The 21,390-nt window shown below is 37.4% G+C and overlaps 1 long non-coding RNA gene across 1 annotated transcript in view; it reads right to left on the reverse strand.

Annotated features, from left to right (window-relative positions):
• Positions 1-975: 975 nt before the first annotated feature.
• LOC150105937 (uncharacterized) overlaps positions 976-21,390 on the reverse strand; it is a 51,929-nt gene continuing 31,514 nt past the window's right edge. Inside the window, exon 4 of the long non-coding RNA XR_016548411.1 lies at positions 976-1,289. This is a non-coding gene — a long non-coding RNA (uncharacterized LOC150105937). The remainder of the gene's footprint in view (positions 1,290-21,390) is intronic.

A 21,390-nucleotide genomic window follows, 5' to 3' on the forward strand; every position in this document is an offset into this window, starting at 1 on the left:
TAATGCTATTATAACCCTAAAATCTACCATATGAATTTCTACCATATGAATTGAGTTTACTACTTAAAAAAGCTTTAGTTTTTGTTTTAGGTTAATAAGTGGCTTGATGCAACTTGGCCAGGAAACAGCCCAGATCTCAACTTCATTGTAAATTTGTGGTAACAATGGAGACTGAAATACACAAGAAGCCAAAAATACTTTGGGAGCTCTAATATGCCATTATAAGGATATGGAACCATGAATTAACAGTTGTATCCATCAGGAAATTGATTTTGTCAATGCCCTGCCGATGCCAAACTGTAATAAAAGCAAGCGGAGGATCTACAAAGTACTGAATAGCAAAAAGTGAATTTTTTGCTTCGATAGTCAGTAAAACTGTGTAGTTGAACTAAATATTGATACTGGTATTTGTTTTTCTGGCAAAAATATCACTGTCCACTCCATTGTGAAATATTTGCAAATTTGTCAAGTTTGTTGTCATTTCCTAATTATGTCACATCTTGTACCAAAAAGAGCCGAATATTAATCAAAAATAAAAATGCTATATTACATTCCTTTTCAAGTAGGCATTCAAATGTAATTACCAAAAAAAAAAAAAAATGGTTATAGCAGGTGATGTGGTTTCTGTGAACATGAGTGTACTAGGACGATCCTGGAAGTTATGTAAAGGTGAAGTTTAACAACGAAGTGAGAATTATATTTTCTGCCTGGTTGAAGACAAATGAGTGGAATGATTAGTCGGACGCAGTTGTGAGTGCCTTGTCATTTAAGAAAAGGTACAACAGATACTGTGTGAAAGTGTGGGCCTTCCTGTAATAAGTCATCATACTACATGGAAATGCTAATAACTAATGCAGTGAAGGAGATCAGCTCCAAGTCACCTGAGCTATAGTATGTCATTTAGTTGTGGTGTCTGCTGATGCAAACACTTAACTGGATGAAAGATAAATTAGGTCAGTTCCTTAAAAAAAGGACTTCTAGATGTAGACTTTTTATGAATAACAATACAGAGGGCTTTGAAATTTAAGTTCTCATGAAGAAAACAGATATGAACTTCATAGGTTTTACTGAAACAATATGTACTTCAGTATGTTCACTGCAGAGGACCTTTCAGCTCTTGGTCACTGCCTGCCTCTCTAAATATTTTCAGCTTAGTTGCTTTTGATGACAACTCCTTCATGTACTGGAATGGCTGCAATTATACTGCATCAGTCACGGACTAGGTAACTGCTGAGCAACACATTGCATACTTTTCTTATATGGCCATAATTTTCTGGATAGACAAATGCCTAAAAAAAAAGAAGCAAAAAAAAAAAAAAAAAAAAAAAATCTTTTGAGTTGAATTTACACTACACTGAACACTTACTTCTGTCTGAAATTATTTAATTATTATACTGGAGAATAGGAAAAATAATTTTTGAATAATCCATATCATTTGAAAATATACCCAATTCATTCACTAACAAAAGAAAGAAAAAGCACTGTCGATAACATTAAGCACAAACTGAAAATTTTTGTTTTGCTTTAAGCAGTCATTAATTTCAATATGCTGAATTCAAATATATAAATCTGTCCTATCCCTCTAGGTTTTCAGGAATCAAAACTACATAGTGACATATTAAATTGCATCTCATATGAATTTATAACACGCCTATGCAAAATTTACTTACAGTTCAAAGTCTTCCATTTCTAGCTGGTGTTAGTGTGTCTGATTAAGAACCATCAAGCCAGAGCTCCATTTACTTGGATATCATTGTTTGATACAAAGTTTTTATTATTTAAGTTGCAGCACATGGATCTGGATGTCAGATTGGTCAACTGGATTCAGGATTGGCTGTCAGATATCAGAAAGTTGTGTATGGTGGAGCAGTTTCAAGGAGGCAGAGGGTTACAAGTGGAGTCCGACAGGGCTCAGTACTAGGACCTATATTGTTTTAACTTTTATATCAATGACATTGTCAGTGGATATTCAGTTGTTTGCGGATGATGCGAAGCTGGGAAGGATTATTAGTAATAGTGCAGATGTGGTAGCCCTGCAAGAGGATTTGAATAAGCTAGATAAATGGGCAAATGAATGGGGGTTTCAGTTTAATGCAGCAAAATGTAAGGTCTTGAGGTTAGGGAAACATCGATGGGATGCTGCATACTCTATGGGAGGAGTTATACTGGAGGAAGTAGGGGAGACAAGAGATCTGGGGTTGATGATTGATAGAAACCTGAAATTTAGGGGAAATATTGCAAAGGTGGTGAAGGTAACACAGAGGATTGCTGCAATTATGAGGACACTGACCTGCAGAGATAAAAGGATTATCATTCCATTGTATAAGTCTCTGATCAGATCACACTTAGACTATTGTTCTCAGATTTGGTCCCCAGGATTTGAAGGGGATAAATTAACTGTGGAAAGGGTACAAAGACAGATGACACAGATGGTTTCAGGACTGTACAATTTTGGTTATGAGGACCGGCTGAAGGAATGTGGACTGCAGAGTTTGGTGGATAGAAGGAGAGGTGATATGATTGAGACTTTTAAACTGTTGAGAGGTGGTTAATGGGGTTGGCATTGGGGAGTTCTTTCGCTTGGTTGAACAGCAGGAAGGAGTGATGACAAGAGGCCATCCCTGAAAGTTACGAAAGGAAACTGTGAGCAAGAGGGTGAGAGTGGCTTCTTTGCATGGAGGGTGGTTGAACCGTGGAATGCATTGCCTGATGGAGTGGTGAGAGTGAGAACAGTCAATGAGTTTAAGGAGTGGTATGATAGACTTTGTGTTTCTTAGGGGGGACCTCCCACGATGAGTCTTTTGACTCCAGGGAGGCCTGAATAATAATAATAATAAAAAAATATTTAAAATATTCCACCACATTTGTCACTGACAACACTCATCAGGACAAAAGAAATTCAAATGGGAATGCAGAAAGTATATCTTTAATGACATATTGCATTTGCTTTATATGTCTGTAGCATATTTTCTACAACTGTTACTTTTAATACTAAAAATCAGCAGTAACACTGCTGAAAGCTTTCTGTGCTGTTTGTTCAGTGCCACTTAAGATGTAATCAAAGAACTATTACCACATAACTTATGATTTTTTTTAGGCTAATAGAAATAATATCTTCTTTAATTTTTAATGAAAATGTGTCCTTAATCATGTTTAATGCAGAGCAGTGGCAAATTTAATTTTTTGGGAGGTTTTCACATGAGGAGCACGTCACTTGCTCACTAAATTTTGTCCAACTGGTATTTTAGGTGTGTCAAACCATGTAAGTAGCCATTATATCTATTTTGTCTGTCAGCCATACTCAAGTTATATAGAGACTCAGGCCAGACAGATTTGATATCTGGAATTTTTACAAAAAAAATTGTGCCATCCACATTTTTTATCCCTTTGGATCATTTGCAAGGACAACATATATCAAAATTATATACTGCAATAGCTTCTCTCTAGAGAACTGAATAGAATTCAAGAAAATTTATTATGTACACAATAATGCCCATTGTAGTTCAAATTTGGTTTCAATCAAGTCAAATTTATTGGCAAAATGATTTGAAAATATCTTAATAATTACACACTGGCTGGATGGAATTTAATGAAATCTGGGCTCTCTGTTTAAATTTATAAAAATAATTTTATTTGAATAATTTTGAAAAAAATTGTATAAAATTTGAATAATTTTATTTCAGCAAAATATTTTGCTCAAATTGAAATTATTGAATTTTGCTGATATCCTTGACCATTTCCCATGCACTGCTAACATCCTTTTACTTTCAGCTTGTCATAAGCTTGTCCTGTAGTTCCATACATACTTTTATTTAACTGAAAATGCCACATTTGGAACTCCCAAGTCAAGTCAAGACATGCCACTGCCCTGAATCAGAAAGAAATATGGTTTTACCTTGGTTATGGACAGAGCTTTTGATCCTATGACCAGATCTAGCACTCACAAACCCCCTGTCCCCTCTATCACACATTGTTTCAACTAATTATATCTTAGGAACTGAATAAACTCTTTTCAACCATGTGATTTCCACTTTCCAATCTATGTTCCCATAGTTGAAGTCTCCCAATAAGAATATAACTCATTCCTTCTTAATCCCAGTGGTGACTATTTGTTTTGCAGATTTTAACATCCTTTGCCATGCAAACAAAATGACTCTTCACTGTCCCTACATATGCAAGGTTGGCAACTGCAAACAGTTATTAGAACCTATGCAGTCTTTTGTGCAACAACAATAACCACAAAATGGACTCTGCGGCCACTATAAATAAACACTAGTGAAGGGAAAGCAAATGCTAAATCAGATGATGCCCTCACAGCAATAGTTGTACTGCTACTTGATCACAGTACCTGAACGAAGTTATCATCAAAAAGTGAAGGTATAAAATGTCTGTCAGATGCGAGCATAAGCATTGAATGGCACAAATGACATATGCAAAATAAAGATAACATTTTTATATTCAGCATATACAATTATGCTAAAATTATCTATTTCTGCTAAAAGGCAATATGTGCATTTCCCCACGAGGGAGGAGAGAAAGAGTGCAAATGCATTAAAAAGATGTGCATGGCACAGTATTTCAAACTTTACCTCATATGAAAATACAATTAGGGGATATTTTAATACTGTAAAATTATATAAATTTGTTACTTTTACAGCCACTTTTTATTAGGAATCTTTGCCTGGATTGAATGTTGCTGACTGCTATATTATAGAAGCAAAACTAAAGCAACAATTTAAAAGGCATTTCAGAAAGACTGGGTTTGTAAAAAACTGCAATTTAGCAGATTTTAATATGGTGTGATAGCAGGTGTCAGTATTGTTATGCAAACAGCTAGACTGGATGGAGGTTAACCAAGAAAAGTTTATAGCCAACAAAAATATTTCTTCTTCTTTTGGCTCTACAGCCCAAATCAAGCCTTTGTTTCCTGGATTTGTTGCCTGATCCCTGTCTCTCCATAAAGTCTTACTTCTCCAGTTTGGACACTGAAATATGATGTTGCTATTTTGACTACTGGTAACTATCTATCTTATAATTGGTTTTTCTCTTCGTAGTTTACCAAGAATATTACTATTTATAGTCATCATTATCATCAAGTTCCTGTCATGTACCCTCAAGGGGTGTACAGGATATGATAGTACTACATGAAAAATTACATCATTACTAACTTCTTATCTACAATTTTCCTCCAAATCAGTCTGTTACTTGTCAACACGCCAACATTACCAGATCTTATATTTCTATCGTCTTAAGCACTTTGTACCATATCAATCCACCTATATCTTGGTCTTCCTCTGGGTCGTTTTCCTGCCAACCTGACAGAGAACACTTGTTTTGCTAATCTTTCCTCGCCCATTCCATTTTAAATGACCACACCACCTGAGATTAGCTCTGCTAATGCATTCCTGGATGCCGACGATGTCAAGTTCTTTCCTAATATCCTCGTTTTTTATATGATATTGCCATTGATGCCATCTGTACACGCCTCTATCAGGACTCTCATATCTGCAGTCTCTAGTCTTTGGTCAAGTGTTTTACTTCTGACCCAACTCTCAGAACCATAAGTTAAAACCGGTTTGTCTTAAACTGTAAACTGTAAATAAAAACTTAATTAAACTGTAATTTAGTTTCCGACTAATTTCTCTCTTATTCCATATGAATTTATTCAATTGACTTCCCACCATACCAGCTGTGTTGATTCTCTTGTCCATCTCCATATTTAATTTACCATCTTCACTAAAAATCGTGCTGAAATGTTTTACTTGTTCTACAGGTTCTTCATTCACAACGAAATTGACATTTTCAAGGATTCTGCCTATTTTTATTGTCTTTGTCTTTTTATTGCTGACCTTCATACCATATCTATTACAACAGTTATTCAATTTAGTCAGGGAATCTTGCAGACTTGTAGCAGATTTATTTAGAAGTATAACATCATCTGCATAAAGCAAAGAGCTGACATTAACATATCCAATTTTGATATCAGGTTTAATACCACTTTCCTTCATAATGTGATCCATATGGATAATGAATAATAGAGGGGATAATGCACATCCTTGTCTCACACCAGATTTAACATTAAACCATCTTCCTGTACTTCCTTCAATTCTAACTGCTGACTAACAACTCAAATAAAGACTCCTTAAACGTGTGGACAGACTTATGTGTTCGTCGAACATGTTGTTTATTATTTTAAAGGTACAATAGAACACAGAAACTAAGTAAATAATTAATTTATTAACTTGATGCTGATATTTCACTGGTATTATAAACAGCATCTTCAGAGCACAAAAACACTGTTTGTCACAATACGCGAGACTAAAACAACATGGTGTACTTAAACAAAATTGTAGCAGCAACACAAAGACTAGAGTCCTGATTTTGGCACCCTCTATCTGGGAAAAAAAAAAAAAAAAAAAAAAAAAAAAAAAAAAAAAAAAAAAAACGCTATCATATATTACTAGAGTCCTAGAAAAGTGCTAGTTTTTTCTTAATATGACTGTCTCCCAGATCTTCGGCAAGTTAATACAGCCATATTTGTTGAGATTTGGAGTGTGTTTTAGGGCTTCTGTCGCCTCTAAGAACAATCTCTCTGATTTATATGGGTTTCTGTGTAGTACTTTTGTGTTTTTCCAGTTGATCCTGTGTGCAGGGGTATCCAGAGCATGGTCTGCTAGGCCCGACTTCCCATAATGATATTTCCGGACGTATCGTTTATGTTCGCTGATGCGGATATTCACAGTTCTTCCTGTTTGACCGTAGTAGGCTTGATTTGATTGCATGAGCAGGGTACTTGGTAGACTCCTGGATGTGATAAAGGAGGAATGCTGTCCTTGGGTGAGCGGATGAGGGTGGCTAATTTGCTACATGGTCTGAATGTAGTGCGTAGTTTATGTTTATTGAGAATTCTTGAGATCTTTTCGGATGTGCCTTTAATGTAAGGGATGGTGACTGTTTTGTTGTAGTTCTCTGTGGTGGATGGTGGGAGGGGTTTCTTAGGAGTGTTTAGTATTTTGTTTATTTTTTGTGGATTGTAGCCGTTGGCCAAGAAGGTGTGGCGTAAGTGAGTCAGTTCAGCAGTAAGAGCCTTGTCATTTGAACAGATTGCTCTCGCTCTATGGGTTAGCGTTTTTAATATGCCATATTGTTGAGAAGGATGATGGTGTGATTGTTTGTGTAAGTATCTGCCTGTATGTGTGGGTTTTCTGAAAACTGAAAATGATAAGGAACCATCTGGGAGACGTGTGATGAGTGTATCCAGGAAGGGCAGACAGTTGTTGGCTTCCAGTTCCATAGTAAAGTGGATTTTTGGATGTTGGCTATTTAAATGTGCTAAGAATGTTTTCAATGTCTCAGGGCCATGTGGCCAAATAGCAAGCACATCATCAACATAGCGTAGCCAAAGTGGTGGTTTGAGAGTGGCTGTATTGATTGCTTGTTTTTCCAGGTGTTCTATGTAAAAGTTGGCTAGGGGGGGAGCCCATGGCTGTCCCATCAATTTGTTTGTATATTTTCCCTTTCCATGTGAAATATCCTGCATGTATTGTGAATTTGAATAGTTCAAATATATCAGGGGGGGAAGTGTGACTTCAGTAGATTGAGGGTTTCTATTAGTGGTACATTTGTGAATAGTGAAGTGATGTCAAAGCTCACTATTAAGTCTGAGCTTTTTAGGGTGAGGTGTTGTAAGATGCTTTTTAGGTGTGCTGAATTTTTGATAAAGGAGGGAGAATTGTTAGTGAGAGTGGCTAGTAGCTTCGCTAAATGTCTAGCCAGTTTGTATGTGGGACTATTTATACTGTCCACAATTGGGCGTAGGGGTGTGCCTGGTTTGTGAATTTTTGGTGATCCATAGATCCTCGGTGTTTTAACATGGAAGGGTTTGAGTTTGTTAACTGTGTCTTTGGGCCAGGAAGTGACATTTTTTAATAATTTTCGTGCCTTATTCTTTTGTGTGTTGGTGGGATTGCGATCTATAATTTTGTATGTTGACTGATCTTGTAATAGTGTGTGCATTTTGTTTTCATATTCAGTTGTGTCCATCACCACGGTTGCATTTCCCTTGTCTGCTTTTGTTATGGTAATCTGGCTGTTGTTGTGTAGCTCTTTTATAGCAATGAATTCCTTATGTGGGATATTATTTTTTGGAGGCTTGGACTTGATTAGGATGTTGGCCACATCCAAACGTATGTTGTTAGCTATTGTTGGAGGCAGGTCGTAAATTCCTCGTTCGATGGATGCCATCATTTCGGCTTTTGGAACTTGCTTGGGAGTTATGGCAAAGTTGTGCCCTCGACTTAAAGCAGTCGTGGCTTCTTTGCTTAAGGTGATGGACGATAGATTCAAGACGACGAGGTCTTGTTGTAATTGCGGTCGTTGTATGGTGTTCCGTTGTTGTAGATTTTCGAACATCTTTTGGTGCCGGTTTTTGACTCTGTCGCAATGGATACCCCTGCACACAGGATCAACTGGAAAAACACAGAAGTACAACACAGAAACCCATATAAATCAGAGAGATTGTTCTTAGAGGCGACAGAAGCCCTAAAACACACTCCAAATCTCAACAAATATGGCTGTATTAACTTGCCGAAGATCTGGGAGACAGTCATATTAAGAAAAAACTAGCACTTTTCTAGGACTCTAGTAATATATGATAGCGTTTTTTTTTTTTTTTTCAGATAGAGGGCGCCAAAATCAGGACTCTAGTCTTTGTGTTGCTGCTACAATTTTGTTTAAGTACACCATGTTGTTTTAGTCTCGCATATTGTGACAAACAGTGTTTTTGTGCTCTGAAGATGCTGGTTATAATACCAGTGAAATATCAACATCAAGTTAATAAATTAATTATTTACTTAGTTTCTGTGTTCTATTATACCGTTAAAATAATAAACAACATGTTCGACGAACACATAAGTCTGTCCACACGTTTTAGGATTCTTCACGGAGACGATATCGTACGCAAGACACGACGATATGGTAAGTGGAAGTTGAAATTGGCACGGCAACTAAACAGGTTAGCCTTCTTAAAGAGGTGCCGAGACACCAAATTAATACCGAACTGTTTTAAAATCCAAAACAAGTTCCACTTGGCCAAATCCCAACGCATCTATAAACGAGCGAGTGTAGTGCTTTTACGCGAACAAATTAACACCACTCGCCGGGAATTAGCACAAGCAAATACAACCATCAGCGCATTACGAGAATCACTGCATAATATTCTAAATACGGAACTTTGGCAGATCTTAGAGAATATCACCGAAGCAACGGCAAAAAAAGAATTCGACAGAGTCAAAAACCGGCACCAAAAGAAGTTCGAAAATCTACAACAACGGAACACCATACAACGACCGCAATTACAACAAGATCTTGTCGTCGTGAATCTATCGTCACTCACCTTAAGCAAAGAAGCCACGACTGCTTTAAGTCGAGGGCACAACTTTGCCATAACTCCCAAGCAAGTTCCAAAAGCCGAAATAATGGCGTCCATCGAACGAGGAATTTACGACCTGCCTCTAACAATAGCTAACAACATACGTTTAGATGTGGCCAACATCCTAATCAAGTCCAAACCTCCAAAAAATAATATCCCACATAAGGAATTCATTGCTATAAAAGAACTACACAACAACAGCCAGATTACCATAACAAAAGCAGACAAAGGAAATGCAACCGTGGTGATGGACACAACTGAATATGAAAACAAAATGCACACACTATTACAAGATCAGTCAACATACAAAATTATAGATCGCAATCCCACCAACACACAAAATAAGGCACGAAAATTATTAAAAAAAGTCACTTCCTGGCCCAAAGACACAGTTAACAAACTCAATCCTTTCCATGTTAAAACACCGAGGATCTATGGATCACCAAAAATTCACAAACCAGGCACACCTCTACGCCCAATTGTGGACAGTATAAATAGTCCCACATACAAACTGGCTACACATTTAGCAAAGCTACTAGCCACTCTCACTAACAATTCTCCCTCCTTTATCAAAAATTCAGCACACCTAAAAAGCATCTTACAACACCTCACCCTAAAAAGCTCAGACTTAATAGTAAGCTTTGACATCACTTCACTATTCACAAATGTACCACTAATAGAAACCCTCACTCTACTGAAGTCACACTTCCCCCCTGATATATTTGAACTATTCAAATTCACAATACATGCAGGATATTTCACATGGAAAGGGAAAATATACAAACAAATTGATAGGACAGCCATGGGCTCCCCCCTTTCTCCCCCCCAGCCAACTTTTACATAGAACACCTGGAAAAACAAGCAATCAATACAGCCACTCTCAAACCACCACTTTGGCTACGTTATGTTGATGATGTGCTTGCTATTTGGCCACATGGCCCTGAGACATTGAAAACATTCTTAGCACATTTAAATAGCCAACATCCAAAAATCCACTTTACTATGGAACTGGAAGCCAACAACTGTCTGCCCTTCCTGGATACACTCATCACACGTCTCCCAGATGGTTCCTTATCATTTTCAGTTTTCAGAAAACCCACACATACAGGCAGATACTTACACAAACAATCACACCATCATCCTTCTCAACAATATGGCATATTAAAAACGCTAACCCATAGAGCGAGAGCAATCTGTTCAAATGACAAGGCTCTTACTGCTGAACTGACTCACTTACGCCACACCTTCTTGGCCAACGGCTACAATCCACAAAAAATAAACAAAATACTAAACACTCCTAAGAAACCCCTCCCACCATCCACCACAGAGAACTACAACAAAACAGTCACCATCCCTTACATTAAAGGCACATCCGAAAAGATCTCAAGAATTCTCAATAAACATAAACTACGCACTACATTCAGACCATGTAGCAAATTAGCCACCCTCATCTGCTCACCCAAGGACAGCATTCCTCCTTTATCACATCCAGGAGTCTACCAAGTACCCTGCTCATGCAATCAAGCCTACTACGGTCAAACAGGAAGAACTGTGAATATCCGCATCAGCGAACATAAACGATACGTCCGGAAATATCATTATGGGAAGTCAGCCTAGCAGACAATGATCTGGATACCCCTGCACACAGGATCAACTGGAAAAACAAAAAAGTACTACACAGAAACCCATATAAATCAGAGAGATTGTTCTTAGAGGCGACAGAAGCCCTAAAACACACTCCAAATCTCAACAAATATGGCTGTATTAACTTGCCGAAGATCTGGGAGACAGTTATATTAAAGAAAAAACTAGCACTTTTCTAGGACTCTAGTAATATATGATAGCGTTTTTTTTTTTTTTTTTCCAGAAAGAGGGCGCCAAAATCAGGACTCTAGTCTTTGTGTTGCTGCTACAATTTTGTTTAAGTACACCATGTTGTTTTAGTCTCGCGTATTGAGACAAACAGTGTTTTTGTGCTCTGAAGATGCTGTTTATAATACCAGTGAAATATCAGCATCAAGTTAATAAATTACTTATTTACTTAGTTTCTGTGTTCTATTATACCGTTAAAATAATAAACAACATCAAATAAAGACTGAGTACTGCTTGATATAATGCCCCATTGACACCATATAACTGTAGCATATTGAATAGCTTCTCTGTTGGCACCTTGTCACATGCCTTTTCCGGATCGACAAAACTTAAATACAGATCTTTGTTATATTCCCATGATTTCTCAACTATTTGTCGTAAAGTGAAGATCTGATCCTGCCAGCCTCTATTTGACCTGATTCGAGCTTGTTCTTCACCAAGATTTTCTTCCACAATTCTTCTCAACCTTTTCTCAAGTATACTTGCATAAATCTTACCAGGAACACTCAGTAGGGAAATACCTCTGTAATTCTCACATTGAATTTTATTTCCCTTTTGATATATGGGTACTATGAGAGCTCTATTCCAATCATCAGGAATTCGTCCCTCTGTCCAGGACTTCTGAACTATGCAGTGCAGCCACTCTAAGACTTTTATACCACCATATTTTAGCATTTCTGGTCAAATATCATCTATTATGATATTTGATGATATCAATTATGATATGCCTTTCCACATTTCAAGTCTTTGATATCTTTTTCTACTTCAAGTATGGATATGTATTCCTGACTGTATGCCTGTTGAGTGTTTTTTTTACCACTGTGCTATCACTGCTTGTTTCATTTAGCAATTTTTCGAAGTAATTACTCCATACTTCAAGGATATCTTTTCCTCCAGTTTTTGTCATCTTTATCATCTCTAACTCCTTTTACACCACTCTTTCCTTCATTTCTAAGCTTCTTCAACAACCTCCGGAATATTTTGCCACCTTCTTGATATTTATTTTCTATGTTCTTGCCAAAGTCCTCCCATGACTTTTGTTTAGCCAGTATTACACAGTGTTTATCTTTCTTACATTTGTCTCTGTATTCTCTAAGAGCACAAGCTGACTTATTTGCCAGGAACTTCTGATATGCTTTCTTCTTTTCCTTCAACTGCCTCTTTAACTTCCTGTGCCACTATGCAGTTCTGATTTTTCTATCCTTGCAGACAACCTCACCACATGCCACTCTGGCTGAATCAATCAGGGTTTTCTTGAAGGATTGCCACTGAATCTCCAAGGTTTGGTTCCTGTTCCTCTTTCATTTTTGCTTCAATAATCTTTGTGTATTTTAGTCTACAGTTCACATCTGAGAGCTGCTCAACTTTTATTCACTTTAAAACTTTCTTACATGTTATTATTTTCCATATGAAATTCAATTTTATCCTGCTGAAGGCTAAATAGTAATCACTTCCAATTTCAAATCCTCTGTACACTCTGGTGTCCTGAACCAGGGAGAAAACATCATTATCAACAATAACATAGTCAATGAGACTTTTCTTATTCCTTGCCTCTTCTTTTCATGTGAATTTGTGCACATTTTTATGTTGGAACATGGTGTTAGTAATAACTAGTCCATGTCCCGAGCAGAAATCCAACAAGTATTTGCCATTATTATTAGCTTTGCTCTTTTCTCCAAATTTTCCAAAAATATTTTTGTATTTTGATATTTGCGCACATCACTCTACTTGAGACTGCCTGCCATTCATTGATTGTCATTGCCTGAATATAACATTTTGTATTTATTGCTCAGAAAGATCTCTCCAGTTTTTGTCTTTTTTGTTTCAGTCACACCAATTATGTCAATCTGGTACTAATCTAATTCCCCAGCTGGCTCCATTTCTTTGCCATTCAGGCTTCTTATGTTGATAGTAGTGATCTTTAAGTTTGGTGATGTTGAGTTGGGGGTGTGTTTACAGATTTGTTCTAGTAGCTGACTTTTCGCTAATCGTCCTGGTTCCCTGGCGAAAACAACAGGGGCCTTGTTTAACTGGGCGACGCCCTATAATCTATTTATAGTCTTCTTGAGAATACTATCATATTCCATACAAAAAACATGTCCTGCCCACTGAGACCTTCTGAACTTGATTAAACTAGATATTGTAAGTTCATTATAGAGTTAATATAACTCATGGTTGTATCTAGTCTTCCAAAGACTATTATCATTCACTGAGCCGAATATATTTCGAAGCATTTTCTTTTCAAAATACTAAAATCAAATTCTCCACTCTTGCCATAAATATCCAAATATCATCTTCATAGGTAACAACTGGACAAATTATCGATCTATATCATTGTATTTTAGTCTTTAATGTATTACATGCATAAAAAGCCTGATTACCCTTCTCTTTATTTGATTCTGCTTCTACAATCTCATTTGGCTAGTATGTGATTATTCATCCTAAATATTTAAACTGTTTCATTTTTCTATTTCAAGGTTCCAACTTTTTACACCTGTATAAGTAAAGTGATTCTGCTTAGTATTAATCATTATTTTGTTGAAAGTTTTTCCAATTGGTTATAATATTAAAGATGCCAGAAGTTATTATTATTATTATTGTTCCGGGAAACTCCAAGGAGTCGACAGACTCATCAAGGGAGGCCCTAACATGTCTGGAACAACTATTCAACATTCACACAGTATCTATCATATCTTGCCTTGAAACTCATTCACGGTCGTAGCACCCACAACAGACTCTGGAAGCTTATTCCACTCATTCACCACTCTCCAAGTAAAAAACCTAGCTCTAACACCCTTGTCAACCATGCTCTTGCCCAGCTTCCATGCATGGCCCCTAGTCCTCCCACCACCAGTCATATTTTCAAAAATATCTTCTGGATCAATCTTATAAAAACCCTTCAGTAATTTGAATGTCTCAATAATATCACCCCTCCTTCGCCTATCGTCCAATTTCTGCAACCCACAAATCCTCAACCTATTCTCATAAGGTTCATTCCACAGACCTGCTATCATCTTGGTCACTCGTCTTTGGACCCTCTCCACTTCCTCCCCATCACGAAGAAACCCTGGTGCCCATAACTGGGCACAGAAGTCCAGATGGGGTCTTATCAAGGCTCGATACAGAGGAACAACAACTTGTTTGTCTCTGCATGTTAAAGTATTTTTAATAAGACAAGTGATTTGGTGAGCTGTTTTAGTCACTTTTGCAATGTGCCCCCTAAACTTCAACTCCCTATCCACCAGCACTCCCAAATCCCTGGCCTCATCAATCTCCTGGAGTACGGTTCCACCAATGCGATATACTGCTGCTATTCTTTTCACCCCAAAGTGCATAACCTTACACTTTGCCACATTAAACTGACATCCATTTTTCCTAGCCCAGTCCTCCAAACTATCCAAATCATCCTGTAAAATTTTGACATCCTGTGCACTCACAATTGCTCTACCCAACTTTGCATCATCAGCAAACAAGTGAACACTTCCTCTCAAATCCTTTCCAATATCATTGATGAACAAATTGAAAAGCAGTGGTCCAAGAACAGAGCCTTGAGGCACTTCACTAGTCACAAGACGTCTTTTTGACTCCACTCCTGAATAAACCACTCTCTGGTATCTCTCCTTCAACCACCCTCCTATCCATCTTACCAACCCTATATCTATCCCCGTCTGCTCCAGTTTACTGATTAGGGTTCCATGTGGTATCCTGTCAAAGGCCTTCCTTGGCAAGGTCCAGTAGTATCACTGTAAACCCATTACCCCTATCCAGTTCAGCCGTCGCTGTGTTATAAAACGTGAGCAAGTTACTGAGGCATGATCTACCTTTCACAAAACCATGTTGTCCCCCATACAATATCCCATTTTCATCTATCCAATCCTGTATTCTTTTCTTGACTAATTTCTCTAAGACCTTGACAATGATTCCTGATATGCTAATCGGTCGGTAATTTACAACAGCAGTCGTGGAACCAACTTTATGCAGTGGAACTATTTTCCCCTCCTTCCACCCGCTCGGGACTAACCCAGACCCGAGACTCAAATTAAACAAAATGGTCAAGGGAATTGACAATTCTTTAGCTGCTTCTCGTACTACACGAGCTGGTATACCATCCAATCCCACAGATGTATTGACATTGAGGTTATGTAATAGACTACTCACCTCCACTTCATTCACCACAATTCCCGTATAATCTACTGGTTTATTCGTTTCTGCAATGTCACCACCTGGATGATATATTCTTGCAAAGTGCTCACTCAGTAACTCAGCTATCTCAACTGATTCAGTTACCTCCCTACCATCGGCATTCTTTAAAATCATTCTGCCATGTACATTTTTCCTTTTACTTGCTACATATCTAAAAAACTGTTTAGAATTATCTTTAGGCTGCATGGCCAATGTTCTTTCGTAATCCTTTTTTGCTTTTCTTACCACACTCGTCACCCTTCTGGCCTGCACTTTATACCGTTCATGTGCCTGCCGGTCACCTTTCTCCTTAAATTCCCTCCATAGTTGTTTCTTTTTTTGCAGCACAAGCTTAATTGTGTTATTCATCCATTTAACCCCTACTTGATTTATTATTCGGACTCTAGGTATACAGTCAGCCATTGCTTCATGCAAGCACTTCTTAACTACCTCCCATGCACTATCAACTTCTAGTCCTTGCAGTTGTACATGCCATGGCACTGAGCCAATCAAACTCCTAAGCTTGTCATACTTTCCAGCCTGATAATTCCACATGTACCCTGTCTTAATTGAAAATTCCACACCTTTAGCCACCTCCCAAGTCAAGACCCTATGAACACTCTCACCGATTGGTGGCAATGTGGTCATATTTGTTACAGCCAAATCCTCAGATGTAATTACTAGGTCAAGCACTCTCTGACCCCTAGTATTTTCCATTACATGCTGTCGCAGATAGTTATCCCTTAATAACTGCATAAAATCCAATTCCTTCCTCCAGTGTGTCCTCTCCTCACTCCAATCAATGTGACCATAGTTGAAATCTCCCATAATAATCACCCTCCTTCCACTCATTTCTTCTATTTGCTTGTGCATACTGTCACCACCATCTTTTCCATCACCTGGTCTATAGCAGCACCCAATTGTATATTTAGTTCTGCTAGCCACAATCTCACACCAAATGGCCTCAAATGTGCTCTTTTCTCTATCTTGCAATTCAACTTCTATTCTCCTTGGCTGTAGCTCATCAGCTATCATCAACAATACTCCTCCCATTTTATTCTCTCTGTCATTCCTGAACACACTATACCCATCACATTCAATCCCACTAGCTATATCATCTACAGTCAGCCATGTTTCACTAATACCAATAACCTGTGGTCTGGAAGTGCCAACCATGGCTAAAAACTCTTCCTTCTTGTTCCTAATACTCCTAGTATTAGTGTACATGAATTTAAGACCCCCATTAGCCCCAACCCTACCTTGATGCCTTATATTAACTATCCCACTCTGGTTTGTTGTCCTTATTTGCTCTAGCATATTATATTCATTCTTACATTCAACTGCCTCCCTAAGGACTGTATATCTACTCCCCCCACTTAAGAAATCTAGTTTCCCTGAATTTGCACATCCACTACATTTAGCAACACTTTCTCAAGTCTTCTTACACCATAACCATTCAAATGCAAGCCATCCATCTTATATAGATCCTTTCGCCCATCAAACTCACTCCACACGTCCACAAATTCCACATCACTCGTCATACATAACCCACGCATAAAGTCATTCGCGATTATGGCCCTCCATTTAAACATTTCACTGTCATACCGTGGCAAAAGACTAATCATTCTAACTCTCTCACTCTTTTCTTTTGCTACCTCAAACAATTCATTCAGGTCTTCTATCATTTCCATTTTGTCTCCTTTCAAATCATTCATACCTGCCACAACAATCATTTCTTTCACCCTTTCCTTTTGCTCTCTAATAGACTCAGTTACATCCTTTATGGTCGCACCAGGTTGGTACGATTTTGTCAAATCCTCTACTAACACACCTCGTACTAACGAGTCTCCATACAGCACTCTATCCTTTATTTTTTTCATGTTCACATTCATACGCCTATTTTTCCTGTCATACCTTTTATTATTGGTTGGTTCATTCAGTCGACTTTTGTTCATGCACTCTAGCTGCTGTTTTGCCCTTTCTATCGCACCATTCAACAACGCTATCTCACTCAATGCATCTATCTCATCTTTTTTATTCTCTGAGAAACCATTAATACTATCATTCACACTCTCATAATTCTCATGTACAACCTTGCTGTTTCTTGTCGTATCGCTATTTTCATCATTCTGAAGTTTGACAAAAATATCACACTCACGATCCGAAATACACTTCAATTCCTCATTCTCCCTACATTTTCTACACACATTCAATCCTTTATTATCATCTATCCACACTCCGACTGCACTCCGCAAAGCATACATTTCACAGCTAGTACACTGGCTCATTTCTTTTATAGTGCCGTTTTTTGATAACGATGGCGAACCATCATTACTGGCCGCCATTTTCATTCGTACAGGTGCCATAATTATTGCAACGTGTTTTATCAAATAATAAGTTATAACACACCAAAAACACACAAACAGACGCACTAAAATACGCAAGGCAAACAAAACTATGCAATATTAAGTAATTTTATCAACTATAACTGAAAATAATACTTATCTTATCAGGAGCTTGCATGAACACTACACACTACGATATAACCTCGAACTCAAGATTCTTGAGTTATATTCTTGATTTAATCCTTTATCCAAGAATATAACTCTTGGCATCTTTAACCATTACTTTGGTTCTTTGATTAATTTTGAGCCACCTCATATTCTAATTTTTCTAAATCCAAAATAGTTTTCTTCTCCTTTCTGTTTGGTTGTTTACATGATGTTAACCATGTAAACTTTCTTATTTTGTTAATTGCATGTTGTCAGCAACTTTTAGTATACTGAAAATTGTCAAATGGGCTCTTGTAGTGTTTATGTGAAAATATGCATAAGGTATTTGGACAAATGAAAGAAAAAAAAAGTTGGTCCTTGTTAGGGATCTAAATAGCGGAGTAGGAAATGATTGTGAGACATATAAAAATATTTTGGGAAAATTTGGAGAAAAGAGCAAAGCTAATAATAATGGCAAATATCTGTTGGATTTCTGCTCAGGACATGGACTGGTTATTACTAACACCATGTTCCAACATAAAAATGTGCACAAATTCACATGGAGAGAAGAGGCTAGGAATAAGAAAAGTCTCATTGACTATGTTATTGTTGATAGTGATGTTTTCTCCCTGGTGCAGGACACCAGAGTGTACAGAGGATTTGAAATTGGAAGTGATCACTATTTAGTCTTGAGCAGAATAAAATTGAATTTCATAATGAAAAGAATAACATGTAAGAAAGTTTTAAAGCGAATAAAAGTTGAGCAGCTCTCAGATGTGAACTGTAGACTAAAATACAGAAAGATTACTGAAAAGGAAATGAAAGAGTTTGAGAACAGGAATCAAACCTTGGAGATTCAGTGGCAAACTCTGAAGATAACATTGATTGATTCTGCCAGAGAGGCATGTGGTGAGGTTGTGTGCAAGGTTAAAAAAATCAGAACTCCCTGGTGGACACAGGAAGTTAAAGAGGCAGTGAAGGAAAAGAAGAAAGCATATCAAAAGTTCCTGGCAAATAAGTCAGCTTTTACTCTTACAGAATACAGAGACAAATGTAAGAAAGCTAAACAGTGTGTAAAACTAGCTAAACAAAAGTCATGGGAGGACTTTGGCAAGAATATAGAAAATAAATATCAAGAAGGTGGAAAAATATTCTGGAGGTTGTTGAAGAAGCTTAGGAATGGAGGAAAGAGTGCTGTAAAAGGAGTTAGAGATGAAAAAGGTGACATGAAAACAGGAGAAAAAGATATCCTTGAAGTATGGAGTAAATACTTTGAAAAACTGCTATATGAAACAAGCAGTGATGATAGGACAGTGATAAAAAACACTGACCAGGCATGCAGTCAGGAATACATATCCATACTTGAAGTAGAAAAAGCCATCAAAGGCTTGAAATGTGGAAAGGCAGCAGGAGTAGATGATATTCGACCAGAAATGCTGAAGTATGGTGGTATAAAAGTCTTACAGTGGCTGCACTGCATAGTTCAGAAAGCCTGGACTGAGGGACGAATTCCCGATGATTGGAGTAGAGCTTTCATAGTACCCATATATAAAAAGGGAAATAAAACTGCATTTGAGAATTACAGAGGTATTTCCCTACTGAGTGTTCCTGGCAAGATCTATGCAAGTATACTTGAGAAACAGTTGAGAAGAATTGTGGAAGAAAAGCTTGGTGAAGAACAAGCTGGATTCAGGCCAAATAGAGGCCGTCAGGATCGGATCTTCACTTTACGACAAATAGTCGAGAAAGCATGGGAATATAACAAAGATCTGTATTTAAGTTTTGTCGATTTGGAAAAGGCATATGTCAAGGTGCCAAGAGAGAAGCTATTCAATACGCTGCAGTTATATGGTGTCAATGGGGCATTATATCAAGCAATACTTAGTCTTTATTTGAGTTGTAAGTCAGCAGTTAGAATTGAAGGAAGTACAGGAAGATGGTTTAATGTTAAATCTGGTGTGAGATAAGGATGTACATTATCCCCTCTGTTATTCATTATCTATACGGATCACATTATGAAGGAAAGTGGTATTAAACCTGATATCAAAATTGGAGATGTTAATGTCAGCTCTTTGCTTTATGCGGATGATGTTATACTTCTAAATAAATCTGCTACAAGTCTGCAAGATTCTCTGACTAAATTGAATAGCTGTTGTAATAGATATGGTATGAAGGTCAGCAATAAAAAGACAAAGACAATGAAAATAGGCAGAATCATTGAAAATGTCAAATGTGTTGTGAATGGAGAACCTGTGGAATAAGTAAAACATTTCAGGTTACTTAGGCACGATTTTTACTGAAGATGGTAAATTAAATATAGAAATAGACAACAGAATCGGCAAAGCTGGTATGGTGGGAAGTCAGTTGAATAAATTCATATGGAATAAGAGAGAAATTAGTCGGAACACTAAATTAGTTGTATACAAGACAGTGTTCAAACCAGTTTTAACTTATGGATCTGAGAGCTGGGTCAGAAGTAAAACACTTGACCAAAGACTAGAGACTGCAGATATGAGAGTCCTGAGAAAGATTAGAGGCGTGAACAGATGGCATCAATGGCAATATCGTATTAAAAATGAGGATATTAGGAAAGAACTTGACATTGTCAGCATCCAGGAATGCATTAGCAGAGCTAATCTCAGGTGGTACGGTCACTTAAATAGAATGGGAGAGGAAAGATTAGCAAAACAAGTGTTCTCTGCCAGGTTGGCAGGAAAACGACCCAGAGGAAGACCAACATATAGGTGGATTGATACGGTACAAAGTGCCTTAGACGATAGAAATATAAGATCTGATAATGTTGGAGTCTTGACAAGTAACAGACTGATTTGGAGGAAAATTGTAGATAGGAAGTTAGTAATGATGTAAATTTTTCATGTAGTACTGTCATATCCTGTACACCCCTTGAGGGTACATGGCAGGAATTTGATGATGATGATGATGAAAAAAAAATCAGAGGCTTCTTAAACTCAGAAATTTTAAGTTTTCAGATTTTTCTCAATAGTTTCATATCAACAGCTACTTCACTTCTGCACAAAATTTGTTTTTTTATTTTAATGAGGAAGTGTATAAACATTTTGATCTGTTACTCACTTCATTTAGAAGAATCCACACATGATGAGAGATATTATTTTTCTCAACAGAAAACTAAATCAATATATATTTGAAGGAAACTAAAACATATGCAATATATTTTCTAAGACTGTTTGAGATTAATATGACTTGTGTCAAAATTTCATATACATTTTAAAAGCTGACTTGCATTTATATAATATGGTAAAAAAAAACAGCCCACGTGGTTAGCCAAGTGGCTATGCACTTTGCAACCACACGCCCGGGAAAGGATTTTCCTGGGTCCGATTCCTGTCGCTGATGTGAGGAGCTTAGGATCTTTCTCAGACATAGCCAAGTTAG

This window comes from Typopeltis vanoorti, chromosome 6, assembly GCF_054136105.1.
Source record: "Typopeltis vanoorti isolate ZY-2024b chromosome 6, IOZ_Tvanoo_1.0, whole genome shotgun sequence".
NCBI lineage: Eukaryota > Metazoa > Arthropoda > Arachnida > Uropygi > Thelyphonidae > Typopeltis > Typopeltis vanoorti.